We start from the raw sequence: 15,716 nt of genomic DNA, 5'->3' as shown, positions 1-15,716 counted from the left end.
CGCTACTGTGGGAAACTGGGTGGCAAGAGATGGAGCATATAGGAACTCTCTGTACTTTCTGTTCACTTTTCTGTAAACTCATTACTGCTTAAGAAATAAGGTCTATTAATAAAAAATTTAAAAAATCGATTTGAGTCCCCATGCCACTAAATAAAGGAGGAAAGCTAATTATTTCAATATATGCAGAAAAAAGCATTTGACAAAATTGAACATTCTTTTATGATAAATAAAACATCTTTGCAAGTTAGGAAAAGGTATATAAAAATAGATTTGCCTTCAATCTGGTCTGGGGTAGCTCCATGCTTAAGTTTGATAATGCTTGAAAATCTGGTTCTAACCCTTGGCCAAGATTAAAAAAAACTGTGGTAGCTAGTCCTTTTAATGTCCTGTTTAAAGTTCACAATTTCCCTGGAGACAACTCTATACTCTTGTCTCCATTGTTTACCAAAAATGTATTAATTAATGGTTTAGACCTTCTTTAACTGGTTTACACAGCCTGGTTTTAGGTACTTTACCAGCGGAATATGGGAAACCCCACAGTCAACTTGTGCTTTGTCTCCCCTGAAATCAAGACTTATCACATAGTTTGAAAATGAAGCATATTCTGTATAACTGAGAAAAATCCTTAAATGCTGTGCTTGGACGTTTCCTTTATTAACACCATAAATGAGTTTACCCTATGGATGTTCTTTCAATTATCTGATTGTTTAATTGCTACAGCTGGTACTGTAAGCAGGTTATTTGTAGTACACTTGACTCTATAATGTAAGTAATTGCTAAGGCTTTTGGTTTAGGAAAAAGAAGGATGAGGAATCCAGAATGGAGAATCTGCAAAGGCAGGATGGCTTCCTGACAACCTCTGCTTTGAGGTCCTCACTCAATCACTGTGACAACTGAAAGGAAGGAACATTTATCAGTGGGAATCAGAGGTGGTAGATCTACAACAGAGGGGAATAGCTAAACGGATCTTTAAAAATTCAGAGAAGGAGGAAGTCAGCCCCTTAATATGGTACTTTGGTTGCTTTTGGTTGCTTTGGAGAAAACAAAAGTAACTGATAAAGATCTCAAGCTGCCCAGGCCCTCAAATTATGGCCCATGAATCCGTGTGTTCAGAGGACACACATGACACCAAAGAGAGACATATTTTTTTAATAACATGTGGCCATCATCCAATAATAAATCACTGAAAGGAGTATATAGATTATAGGAGATAGGAATTAAGAGACACCTAAAAGATGGGAATATTGATTCAAAAGTCAAGTCACTTTGTGTAACACTACTAGTACATTACTTTTAAGACATTATTGAAATAGATCATTGGTGATCAGGGAGCTATTTCCCTTGTATTAGATATTACCAAATGAAAAGCCATATTTAGCCTTACTCAGGATCTTCATTAATCTCAACTTTTGCATGAAATATAGCCAGACAAACTCCCAACCTGTTGAGTGAGATAAAGTAGAGATATAGCCTAAGAAAGAAATTGTCCAAATCCATCCTAAGCTATTAAATGGAATACTGTTTCTGAGGCTGCTGAAACGTGGAAGATGCAAACACATATGGATTAATTTTAGGATGATACTGAAGTATTCCTTAATTCTATTCCTTTGACCCAAGTGATGTTACATGCTGTGAGAAAAGAGTTTCCAATTGCTCGGACTCCTTATGTGACCCTATTGTCAGAATAAAGTCACATAAGGCAGAGAGATGTGACAGATGTTGTGGAGTACATCCTTGCTGAGCTTCCACAGGATGGGGTTGAATAACGGGAAAATAGTTACAACTTAAGGAACAAGTAAACAATACAAATTAAACGGATGAAATATTCTTGGGACAATTAAACTAGGTAGAAGTGTTTAGATAATTTAAAATGACATAAAAAAAGAGGAGATAGATGGAGTAGCTATTAAAAATTTAATGGATTGCCGTAAAAAATAGGTGGTTTGGCTACTCTCAACCCCTAATACTGCACAAAGGCCACAATGAGTTTACTCAATTTGCTATAGCCTTGATTAATTTTAAAAAGTGATAATAACACAAAGGAGGAATCTACAGTCCCTTCCAAACAGTGCCAATTAAAAGGTGTGAAGCAAAGGAGATGTTATAATTTGAGTGGATGGCTAGGATCTCTCAGTACAACCCCAGCAGGGGACCAAAGTCCATTTGCCTTAATAAAATGGACTAGGTATTGTGAAGAAATTTTACTGGGATTTCTGGACACTGGTGAAGAAAGTACTGTCATAACTAAACCCACTAATCAAAACCTAAAGGGCAATAGAATTATGTTAAGAGGGTCTGGTGATGCAGCTATAATAGACTCCAAAGTATGAGTAAGACTTAAAGAATTTAAGAACAAATGTTATCTCTGATTGCTGTCTCACCCACCAGAGTATATTATTGTAATGGGAGAGATGTTTGAATGGGAGACTATGTCCTTTTCCAAACCATTGGAAAAGGGATATCATTCAAATCTGCTGTTGAACTGTTTTCAAATCTGTTCATACTATTTTAATTTGTATGCCAAATAAGAACTTTTACAATTACCTCAACACACTCAAATGGTTAGTTAAAGCAATATCAGATACATTGGAGAGTATCAGTACATTTCAGCTTTAATTAAGGCTATATTAGATGCGAGTCTATCAGTACCCACAATTTTTTTTTAATAGTCCAGTATGGCTATTGGAGAAAAGGTGATGGATCCTGGTTAACTTTATTTTCTTTAACTTTTTTAAAAAATGAACTTATTTATTTTCATTTATTTATTTCTGTCTGCATCGGGTCTTCATTGCCGCTTTCTCTAGTTGTGGCGAGCGGGGGCTACTCTTTGTTGCAGTGCACATGCTTCTCATTGTGGTGGCTTCTCTTGTTGTGGAGCATGGGCTCTAGGCACATGGCCTTCTGTAACTGTGGCACACAGGCTCAGTAGTTGTGGCTCGTGCACTCTAGAGCACAGGCTCAGTAGTTGTGGTGAAAGGGCTTAGTTGCTCCGCGGCATGTGGGATCTTCCCAGACCAGGGCTCGAACCTGTGTCCCCTCCATTGGCAGGCGGATTCTTAACCACTGCACCACCAGGGAAGTCCCCTGGTTAACTTCACACTACAAAAGATTACATGGAGTGTTGCCTTCAATAGCATCAGTTCTTCCCAATGTGTGGTTTATTCAAACTGTGTAAGAAACTAAGGCAGATCAGTATTCTGTGTTCAATTTGGCTACCACTTCCTTTTCAATAACTACTTCAAATTTTTTTAAGAAAAGAAGAAAATCGGGGTGGTGGGGAGCCAGAACCAATGCACAATCATGTGAGACAAACCCAAATATACTTTTAGAGTTTATAATATTGTGTTTACATAGGGATATTTAAATTCTCAGGCTTATTGCCAGAGCCTAGAGATGAGACGTATACTTGATTAACTTGGAAGTACAGACAATCACACACACAGACACACACACACACACACACACATAATGTTCATGATATAATGTTGATTCTCAATTGGTAGATCAACCTAAGATTGAGTTACAAATTCTGGTTAACCATATGAATTTCAGTGTGTAGCTGATTATTCTGGATGAGGTACACTGCTCATCACAAATGGGGAAATCCTTAGAATATTCAATTAGCAAATCGAATCCAGTAATGTATAAAAAGAATTCTCCACCATGATCAAGTAAGATTTAACCCAGCTGTGGAAGGCAGGGTCAAGATTTGAAAATCAGTTAATAAAATCCATCACATAAATAGGCTAAAAAAAAGCAAAATCACACGATCATATCAATAGATGCAGGAAACATTTGACAAAATCCAACACTCATTCATGAAAAAAACTTTCAGTAACCTAAGAATATAAGGAAATTATCTCAACTTCATAGAGAATATATATGAAAAAATCTACAGCTAATAATGTACTTACTGGTGGGGAACCTGAAACTCACCTACTAAGATCAGGTATAATTCAAGGATGTCCCCACATTCCACTACTTTTAAACATCATACTAGAAGTCTTTGTTAATATAATAAGTCAATAAAAGGAAATAAAAGTTAGATTGGGAAGGAAGAAATGAAACTGTCTTTGATTGCCTTTGATTGATGTGATCGCCTATGTAGAAAATCCAAAATAAATTCAACAAAAAACTTCCTGGAACTAATGAGCAATTCTAGCGAGGTGGTGGCATACAAGATTAATATAAAAAAGCCAATCACTTTCCTATTTATTAGCAAGGAACAAGTGGGATTGGAAATTTAAAATACAATGCACCCGACAAAATTGAATTCTTAGGTATAAATCAAGACCTATATGAGCAAAACTACAAAACTCTGATGAACAAAAAGAAAAACTGAATAAATGGAGACATTTGGCCTACATAGATATGGTCAACTGATCTTTGACAAAAGAGCAAAGGCAACACATTAGAAAAAAGATAGTTTCTTCAACAAATAGTGCTGGAATAAGTAGATATTCACATGTAAAAATAAACATGTAAGTAAATCTGCATACAGACCTTACACCCTTCACAAAACTTAAGTCAAAATGGATCACAGACCTAAATCTAAGATGCAAAACTATGAAACTATGTAAGATAACAGAGAAGAAAACCTAAATGACCTTTGGCATGGTAATGACTTTTTAGATAAAATGCCAAAGGCACAATTCATGAAATAAAAAAGGATGAGTTAGACTTCATTAAAGTTAAAAACTTCTGCTCTGTGAAAGACATGTCAAAAGAATAGAAGATGAGGTACAGACTGAGAGAAAATGTTTGCAAAAAATTATATCTGATAAAGGGCATTTATTGAAAATACACAAAGAGCTCAAAACTCAGTGATAAGAAATCAAATAATCCTAACAAAAATGGGCCAAAGACCTTTAACAGACACCTCAACAAAGAAGATACGCAGATGGAAAATAAACATATGAAAAGATGCTCCAAATCATATCAAAGAAATGCAAATTAAAACAATAATGAGATACTACTATACATCTATTAGAATGGCCAATATCTGGCACAATGACAGTCCCAAACGCTGGTGAGAATGTGGAAATACAGGAACTCTCCTTCATTGCTGGTAGAAATGGAAAATGACGCAGCCACTTGGGAAGAGTTTGGCAGTTCTTACAAAACTAAGCACCTAATCTTACCACAAGATCCAGCAATTGCAATCCTTGCTATTTACCCAAAGGAGTCCAAAACTCCTGTCCACACAAAGATCTGCACATGGATGTTTATAGCAGCTTTATTCATAATTGTCAAAACTTGGAAGCCAACAAGATTTCCTTCAGTAGGTGACTGGATTAGTAAACTGTAGTATACAAAGACAATGGAATATTATTCAGCACTAAAAAGAAGTGAGCTATTAAGCCATGAAAAGGTATACAGGAAATTTAAGTGCATATTACTGAGTGAAAGAAGCCAATCTGAAAAGGCTGCATACTGTCTGATTCCAACTCTGACATTTTAGAAAAGGCAAAACTATAGAGACAATCGAGGGATCACTGGTTGCTAGCAACTGGGGGTAGAGGGGAGGGATGAAGAGGTGGAACACAGAGGTTTTTTATTTAGGACAGTGAAAATACCCTGTAGGATATCATAATGATGGAGACATGTCATTATAGAGGTGTCCAAACCCATGGAATGTACAACACTAAGAGTGAACCATAATGTAGACTACAGGCTTTGGGTGATAATGATGTGTCAATGTAGGTTCATCAATTGTAACAAATATACAACTCTGGTGGAGGATGTGGATAATAAGGGAGGCTGTGCATGTGTAGGGGCAGGGGGTAGAGGGGAAATCTCTGTACCTTCCCTTCAATTTTTCTGTGAACCTTTAACTGCTCTTAAAAAAAGAAAGTCTTAATAAAAAATAAAAGCAAGTCACAAGTCCCATCCACAATCAAGGGGTGAGAATTAGTGGGAGGTGGGCAACATAGCCCACCTTAGAGTCTGTCAACCACTATAAGTTTCTTTCTCCCCTGTATTATACTAATTTTACTTAGTTTATTTTTCAAATAATACTTCTCTGAATTGCCTGCATCCTTTTTTTTTTTTTTTTTTGTAGCAAATAACTGTCAAAATAGTGTATAGGTGTGAAGGACATTTAGCAGGTAAATGTCTATTCCATTTTCTTTTTTTTTTCTTTTTTTTTTGCGGTACCGTTTTCTTTCTAAAGAAACTTATAGTAGTGGTAAACTGAGTATAGTCAAATGTAAAATTGACCAACTGACTTGCAGCTCTGCCCTTATGAAGTTCACAGTCTGCCAAGTCCTGATGTCAATCTAATGTGATAACATCAAGCTAGATAATCTCAAAAACACACTTGAACATGAAATATTTAGGAATTCAATGTACTAGCAAGAGCAGATTTTTAGATTAAGAAATTAGTGTTCAGTACTCCAAAAATGCCCACTTTGTATCCATGGACTTATTTTGGTAGATCATCAGCTGTTTGCCAATTAGGCCATTTGTACCTATAAACTCATTATATAGACTAAGTCTGAAATTCTAGCATTTTTAAAAATTCATAAGCACATTGGATATTATCTAAAAAGTTAAACCTTTCTTTCTCAGGGAAAATTATTTTAAAGCACAGAAGAGGTTGATCTTGTGAAATTTAATTTGCATTCTATGTAAATTAGTTTTAGTAAAGAAATTGAAAAGTTCTGTTTAACTTGACTCTTTTCTGGTGATTAAAAAAATATTCTGAAACAATGTTATTCCAAAAAAATTGATTGTTTTCCACAGTTTGAATTTTTGCCACAGCCTACATAGAATACTGGTCAATTTAGATGCTGTTAGTTCATTCTTTTCTAGACTTATGGACTCAAAAATTCTCCGACATTTTAGAGAAATAGCATGCAACTTTCTATTTTATTACAATCTTGTAATCTCTATTCTCATCCTCACTGCATTTCCAAATTAGAGAAGGAAATTTTATTTTTCCTACACTTTACAGATATTTCTAGAACAACATTTCCATGCAGCAGGCCAACATTTTAGCACTTTTTTATGGCGCACAACAATGAAAGCCTTCTTGTAGAAACACATCTAGGAGGACACTTGTGATTACGTTTAATGAGCCTAATTGGCTAATCCAGAATAATCTCACCATCACAAGATTAATAATCACAACTACAAAATTCCTTTGCCATATAGGGTAACATTCACAGACTCCAGGGATTAGGATGGGGGTATCTTTGGGGAACATTACTAAATACCACATTTATCCATGACTTACATTACAAAAGCCTCAATATCACAGGTGAGAAAATCACACCCCTATTTAGCAGTATTTTTTACATGTATAAGACATTAAGCAGGTAAGATGTTTTCATTGTCCCTGATATGAAATTTATAAATGGAATGGAACTTGCCAAAATTTATGTTTTCACAGTCTGCCAAATATAGAGAGAGGTAAACAAAGTCTAGTTTGTATTTTGAAAAGATATTAGCAATATTTTGATTTATGCTTTCTGTGGTTTCACTAAAATCTTCACAGAAACAAGGATTTCATTTGAAACTACATTTTTTTTGAAATGAAAGTATCTAAGAGTTAGAGAGAACATCTTTGGATGCTTATTCAACACATCACTTTATATATCCCAGAAAGCATGATAGTTGGTAAGGTCTGACAGAATGAGCTCTATACTGTATTGATTTCCTATGGCTACCATAACAAATAACAGTAAACTGAGTGGCTTAATAGTATAGAAATGTATTCTCTCACTGTTCTGGAGGTTAGAAGTTCAAAACCAAGGCACTGACAGCACCATGCTGCCTTTGCAGGCTCTAGGAAATAATCCTTCTTTGCCTCTTCCTAGCTCTGCTGTTTGTCGACAATCCCTGGTTTTCCTTGATATATAAACGCATCATTCTAATCTCTGCCTGTCATCACATGGCATTCTTATAAGGACACCAGTCATTTGATTCAGGACCTACTCTAATCCAATACACCCAATTTTAACTTGATTAAATTAACCTGATTACATCGGCAAAGGCTACTTCTGAAGAGGTTCATATTTTGAGGTTTTGGAAAGATATGAATTTTCAGGGACACTATTCATCCAAGTGTAATACTATAAGACACCAACACATCTGTTATCAAAATTTCTTCTTTTGCTTGCCCATAGGACATTATAGTTACAATCTTCGACTCAGGAAATACAACTCTATCCTGTTTAAGGAAGCAAAGAAAAGAGCACAATGATAACGCATGTTCACTCATGTGGTATGTCCAAGCTAATTCAGTGCTCGTTATTTTGGACTGAGCATTTGGGGGAACAATAAACGTTTCCATTGCTTTAGAAGAACTTGCCCATATCATCCGAGACTTGTGAGATTCAGTCTCCTTTATGTGATTTTATACCTCCTTCTCCACTCTGCCCAATTTTGAATTCTTTTTGCACATCTTACAGTATGCTCTGTTTTGGTCCTAATGCCATTGTATGTGTCCTTCCATTGCCAATAAAATAACCCAGTTGTTAACTTTCTTTGTCAGTGATATCTGAGTCTTGCTGGCATTGGTATTGTAATCATCCACATATTCATTATCTGAACTCTCAGAAAACACTGTCACAACATTCACAATATTATAAATAAAACTAGTAGTATTGCAATAAGAGGCACAATTACTCCACAAGCAATCATATCACACTTAAATCACATCATTTCGAATGATTCAACAATGGATTATTTATTATTGTGAGTTGTAAATCATGGTTAGCAATATCAACAGTCAGGTAAAAGCAGTGACTGTGATTATGGAAGTTATATAATCCCATACCCATTTGACACCAAAAACGGTGTTTCTTTCAGCCCCTATATTTGGCCCATCATATGGGTTTTATACTTTTCCTCAGCCTTCTACAGTGACTACTGAAACCTTTTATAGCTTAGGGTGGGTTTTCCTGGCATTCAAGACTTTCAGTGCTAAACTTATACAGTCCAGACAAATCAGGACAGTTGATCACCCTTCTTAGGACCTAAATGTTTGAATGATATTAAAAGTGTCAGTAACTCAACATCATGCTGACTGCTAAGATTTTGGACTAGAAAATTAATTATGTATTCTTATCATATATACCCTTTGAAAGACAATTAGTGGATTATTTTTTGGCTTTAGTTGAAACTACTTCTATTACCAGAAGAACAGAAAATTATTTGAGATAATACCCATCATGTCATGGTTTATGTCACAATAGCATTTCAATAGAAAAGGAAATACAAAGAAGGGTTACCTTGTCAAATGGATATGGTATGTTTAGGACATTGTTACAGGGGTTATACTTGGGAATAGATATTGCATTTATAAACAGGTAACTGGCATGACTTTGAATCCTACTTAGATACCCTTGAGGAGTTAACTAACCCCAAAGCTAAATAGTTCTCTTCCTATGATCAGTATCTGAGGATGCCAAACTAGCACATGATCTAAAGACGGTAGCTCAAGAGTGGAGTAGCAACCGTTAATTTGGAAAACAGCTATATTGCCCCTGTTCAAGGGCTGTATTTTGACCAAAGAAGGAAGAGGTAAATATGCTTAATGGGCAGAAGAATTAGATAATAACAATAATTATATGGCCTCCAGAATAATTAGATAACAACAATAATTACCTGGTATATATTTTTTAGCAACACAGGTGATAGACAATGGATTAACAGTATAGTTTAAGATGGGTTTTAGATAACTGGAAAATTAAATTTCAATTTGGGGCGCTATGTTATAAAAATTTTTGTGGGTTTAAAAAGGAAAAATCAAAGGGGGCATGCTGATAATCTGAAAAGAATCTTTTTCCAACTTCAGAAGTATACTGGAACTCGCGAGTAGATGCCTGTATTCATTCTTTCAAAGAAGTCTCTCCTGTACATGAGGTGAGTGGTGTGGATGCATTTAATCATTGAAACAATTGGTGGATAGAAAAGCATCCCACTAATCTAAGGCACTTAAAAGCTTGAAATGTGGTAACGATTGTTCTGTTTTTCAACAGAAACGTAAGAGACAGAAGAAGGACAGCCACTAAGAATGTCTTAGTGTGGCTGCTATAATGAAATACTACAGAAATACTACAGACTGGGGTGCTTAAACAACAGACATCTATTCTCCACAGTTCTGGAGTCTGGGAAGTCCTAGATCAAGGTGCTGGTAGATTACGGTCTTGGCTACAGACAACTGCCCTCTTCCTACATTCTAGCAAGGCAAAAAGCAGAAGCTCTGGTGTCTCTTCCCTTTCTTATAAGGGGAGATTTCCATCTTTATGACCTCATCCAAACCTAACTACTTCCCAAGGGCCCACCTCCTAATACCATCACATTGGGGGTTAGGGTTTCAACATATTCATTTTTGTGGGGGAAACAAACATTTGTTCCACAGCAGAGAAGTTAAGAGTTGGCCCGGAGCTGTCCTATTGCCCATGGCTCCAGGTGATACTAGCAGGTATCACCAGTATATTGCCAGGGGTATATAATTTATTCCAGATTTGTACTGGCATACCCAGTAACTGAAGCCAGTGTTTTACACACTACCATAGGTAGTGCCTGACAGAATTCATAGCATACCCTTTTCTTATGCTCTCCTGAGGAGGGGTAATCATAACCAGTTCAATCTGTCTATGCCAAACAGACCTAAAATCCCTTATCACATACTCTTCTGTCAGCCACATAGCACTTGTTATTGCAGCTATCCTCATCCAGACTCCTTGAAGTCACATAGGAGTCACCACTCTAATAATCGCCCATGGCCTCCCATCATCTATATTATTCTGCCTAGCAAACTCAAACTATGAGCAAGTCCATAGCTGAACTATAATTTTAACCCGAGGCCTACAAACCCTCCTCCCACTACTAGCCACTTGGTGACTACTGGCAAGCCTGACAAACTTAGCCCTACCCCCAACTATCAATCCAGTCGGGGAACTATTCGTAGCTATAACAACCTTCTCATGATCAAATCTCACCATTATCTTAATAGGAACTAACATTGTAATTACAGCCCTATATTCTATATACATATTAATTATGACACAACACGGTAAATACACACACCATATTAATAATATTACACCCTCCTTCACATGAGAAAAGGCCCTTATAGCCCTCCACATTCTACCCCTCCTATTCCTGTCACTAAACCCCAAAATCATCCTGGGCCCCCTGTATTGTAAATATAGTTAAAAAAACCCCCACTAGATTGGCAATCTAGTAACAGAAGACTGAGACTTCTTATTTACTGAGAAAGTATTGCAAGAACTGCTAATTCGTGCCCCCATGCCTAACAGTATGGCTTTTTCAAGCTTTTAAAGGATAATCGTTATCCATTGGTCTTAGGATCCAAAAAATTGGTGCAACTCCAAATAAAAGTAATAAACCTATTTCCCTCTTTTGCCCTGGTCACACTACTGATACTCATCATCCCGATTATAATAATGCAAATCTCTACAAAAGTGATAAATATCCATCATATGTAAAAAGTACTGTCTCACGTGCTTTTATTACCAGCCTAGTTCCAACAATAATATTCCTCCACACAGGCCAAGAAATAATCATTTCAAACTGACATTGAGTCACTGTTCAAACCCTTAAATCCACACTTAGCTTCGAAATAGATTTCTCAATAACATTCGTACCAGTAGCATTATCTGTTATGTGGTCCATCATGGAGTTCTCAAGATGGTGCCTACACTTAGGTTCTTACATTAATCGGTTCTTCAAGTACCTACTCCTTTTCCTCATCACCATGCTAATCCTTGTTATGGTCAATAACCTCTTCCAAATTTTCATTGGATGGGAGGGGGTTGGAACGATATCCTTCTTACTCATTGGGTAAAGGTATGGAGAGGCAGATGCAAACAGAGCTGCTCTTCAATCAATCTTACATAACCACATTGGAGATATCAGACTCATGATATCAATAGCATGATTCCTGTTTAACTCAAAACACATGAGACCTGCAACCAATTTCTATACTCGACCAAAGTCCCTCAGACCTCCCCCTTATAGGACTCATACCAGCCGCAGCCAGAAAATCAGCCCAATTTGGACTTCACCCCTGGCTCCCCTCAGCAATGGAGGGCCCCACCCCTGTATCAGCCCTGTTCCACTCAAGCACAATAGTTGTGGCAGGAGTCTTCCTACGTATCCGATTTTACCCCTTAACAGAAAACAACAAACGTATTCAAACAACAGCGCTGTGCTTAGGAGCCCTCACCGCCCTAGTCACAGCTACATGCGCTCTCACCCAAAATGATATTAAAAAATGATCACTTTCTCCACTTCAGGCCAATTAGGCCGAATAATGGTAACGATCGGCATCAGCAAACCCCATCCAGCATTCTTGCACATCTGCACACATGCTTTTTTTAAGCCATGCTATTCATATGCTCCGGATCCATTGTCCACAGCTTGAACAACGAACAAGATACTCGAAAAACAGGAGGGCTATTCGAGGCTTTACCCTTCACCACAACAGCCCTTATTATCGGGTGTCTGGCATTGACAGGAATGCCTTTCCTCACCGGTTTCTATTCTAAAGACTTGATCATTGAAGCCGCCGACACGTCTTATACCAACGCCTGAGCCCTGTTAATAACTCTAATTGCCACCTCCCTCACAGCTGCCTATAGCACCCGCATCATCTTCTGTGCTCTATTAGGCCAACCCCGCTTCTCTCCCTGAACCCCCAACAATGAAAATGACCCCCTCTTAACTCCATCAAACGCCTACTAATTGGAAGTGTCTGCTGGATTCATTATCTCCAACAACATCCCCCAACCACAGTCCCCCTAATAACCATACCCTTACATCTAGAACTAACTGCTAACTGCCCTTGCAGTAACCATCCTAGGCTTCCTACTAACACTCAAAATTAACCTTAACACACAAAACTTAAAATTCATCTGCCCCTCAAATTCCCTTAAATTCTCTAGTCTCTTAGGATATTTCCCCACCGTCATGTACCGTCTGCCTCCTTACCTAAACCTGTAAATAAACCAAAAATCAGCATCCTCCCTTTTAGACTTAATCTGACTAGAAAACATTCTACCAGAAACCACATCCCTTATTCAACTAAAATGATCCACGCTAATCGCAAGCCAAAAAGGCCTTATCAAACTATACTTCCTGTCATTCCTCATTACTCTCACCCTTAGCATGCTTTTATTTAATTACCACGAGTAACCTCCATAATAACCACAACACCAATAAACTGCGACCAGCCAGTAACAATCACCAACCAACTACCATAACTATACAATGCCACAATCCCTATAGCCTCCTCACCAAAAAAGCCAGAGTCACCAGTATCATAAATAACTCAGTCTCCCAACCCGCTGAACTTAAACACAACTTCCACCTCCTCATCCTTTAAAATATAAAATACCATCAAAAACTCTATTATCAACCCTGAAAGAAATGCCCCCCAAACAGTCTTATTGGAAACCCAAACCTCAGTGTACGGCTCAGTGGCCATAGCCGTCGTATAATCAAACATAGCTAATATCCCTCCTAAAAAAATGAAAACCACTATCAAACCTAAAAACGAACCACCAAAGCTCAACACGATCCGGCACCCAACACCACCACTCACAATCAACCCAAAGTCCCCATAAATAGGCGAAGGTTTTGAAGAACCCCCAAAGAACTGATCACAAAAATAACACTTAAAATAAATACAATATATGTCATCATCATTCTCACACGGGTCCCAACCATGATCAATGACATGAAAAATCATCATTGTCATTCAACTGTAAGAATATCAATGACCAACATCCGAAAAACTCACCCACTAACAAAAATCATCAACAGTACATTTATTGACCTCCCAACTCCATCAAACATCTCATCATGATGGAACTTTGGCTCTCTACTAGGCATTTGCCTGATCCTACAAATCCTAACAGGCCTAATACTAGCAGTACACTACACACCAGACACAACAACCGCCTTCTCATCAGCAGCACACATCTGTCAAGACATTGACTACGGGTGAATCATTCGATACATGCATGCAAATGGAGCTTCCATATTCTTTATCTGCCTTTACATTCACATAGGACGTGGCCTATATTATGGGTCCTATACCTTTCAAGAAATATGAAACATTGGAATTATTCTACTGCTTATAGTCATAGCTACTGCATTCATAGGCTATGTACTACCATGAGGGCAAACATCATTCCAAGGGACAACAGTCATTACCAACCTGCTCTCAGCAATCCCATACATCGGAACCACCCTTGTCGAATGGATCTGAGGCGGCTTTTCCGTAAGCAAAGCATCACTCACACCATTCTTTGCTTTTCATTTTATTCTCCCCTTCATCATTACAGCACTTGCAACTGTCCACCTACTATTCCTCCACGAAACAGGACCCAGCAACCCCACAGGAATCCCATCTGACACAGACAAAATTCCATTCCACCCCTATTCCACAATCAAAGACATCCTGGGCGCCCTACTACTAATCCTAGCCTCACTAATACTAGTCCTGTTTTCACCCAACTTGCTAGGAGACCCTGACAACAATACCCCAGCAAATCCACTCAATACACCACCACACATTAAACCAGAGTGATACTTTCTATTCACATATGCAATTCTACGAACAATCCCTAACAAACTAGGGGTCTTAGCCCTATTACTCTGAATACTAATTCTAGCATTTATCCCAATACTCCACACATTCAAACAGAGAAGCGTAATATTCCGACCTCTTAGCCAGTTTTTAGTTTGAGTGCTAGTGGCAGATCTACTAACACTAACATGGATTGGAGGGCAACCTGTAGAACACCCCTTCATCATTATCGGACAACTCGCATCTATTTTATACTTTCTTTTAATTCTAGTGCTAATGCCAGTAACTAGCACCATTGAAAATAATTTCCTGAAATGAAGAGTCTTTGTAGTATATCACATTACCCTGGTCTTGTAAACCAGAAGAGGAGAACAACACACTTCCCTAAGACTCAAGGAAGAAGCCCTAAGCTTCGCCGCCAGCGCCCAAAGCTGAAATTCTACTTAAACTATTCCCTGAAAACAAGACAGTTACAAAATTATTAAGAACTGTGTCAGTATCAAAACAGTCCATTTTATCACAAACTATTATGTACATCATACATACTTGTACCACCACATTAATAAGTACATATACCTCATACATACATATTACATTATATGTATAATCGTGCATTACATTATCTACCCCATGCTTACAAGCATGTACATCTTATTAGTAGTATTACATAGTACATACAGATTATTAATCGTACATAGCACATTAAGTCAAATCAATTTCAGTCAACATGCATATCCTGTCCATTAGATCACCAGCTTAATCACCAGGCCGCGTGAAACCATCAACCTGCTCGGCAGGTGTCCCTCTTCTCCCTCCGGGCCCATAACTTGTAGGGGATTCTACTGATGAACTTTATCAGACATCTGGTTCTTACTTCAGGGCCATCTCACCTAAAATCTCCCACTCTTTTCCCTTAAATAAGACATCTCGATGGACTAATGACTAATCAGCCCATGCTCACACATAACGGTGATTTCATGCATTTGGTATTTTTTAATTTTTAGGGGGGATGTTTGGACTCACCTATGACCTTAAAAGGTCTTAACACAGTCAAGCAAGTTGTAGCTGGACTTCAACTGAAAGTTATTTACCAGCAGCAACAATCCATGGTGTGCAATTCAGTCAGTGGTTATAGGACATAACAATA

The 15,716-nt window shown here is 37.7% G+C and overlaps 2 pseudogenes; both read left to right on the top strand.

The window, feature by feature from the left end:
• Positions 1 to 5,010: 5,010 nt before the first annotated feature.
• LOC117199532 (NADH-ubiquinone oxidoreductase chain 5-like) lies at positions 5,011 to 13,170 on the top strand (annotated as a pseudogene).
• Positions 13,171 to 13,753: 583 nt separating this feature from the next.
• On the top strand, positions 13,754 to 14,887 carry LOC117199560 (cytochrome b-like; annotated as a pseudogene).
• Positions 14,888 to 15,716: the final 829 nt, after the last annotated feature.

Source organism: Orcinus orca, chromosome 4 (genome assembly GCF_937001465.1).
Source record: "Orcinus orca chromosome 4, mOrcOrc1.1, whole genome shotgun sequence".
Taxonomy (NCBI): domain Eukaryota; kingdom Metazoa; phylum Chordata; class Mammalia; order Artiodactyla; family Delphinidae; genus Orcinus; species Orcinus orca.
This window is presented reverse-complemented; position numbering and strand designations above follow the sequence as displayed.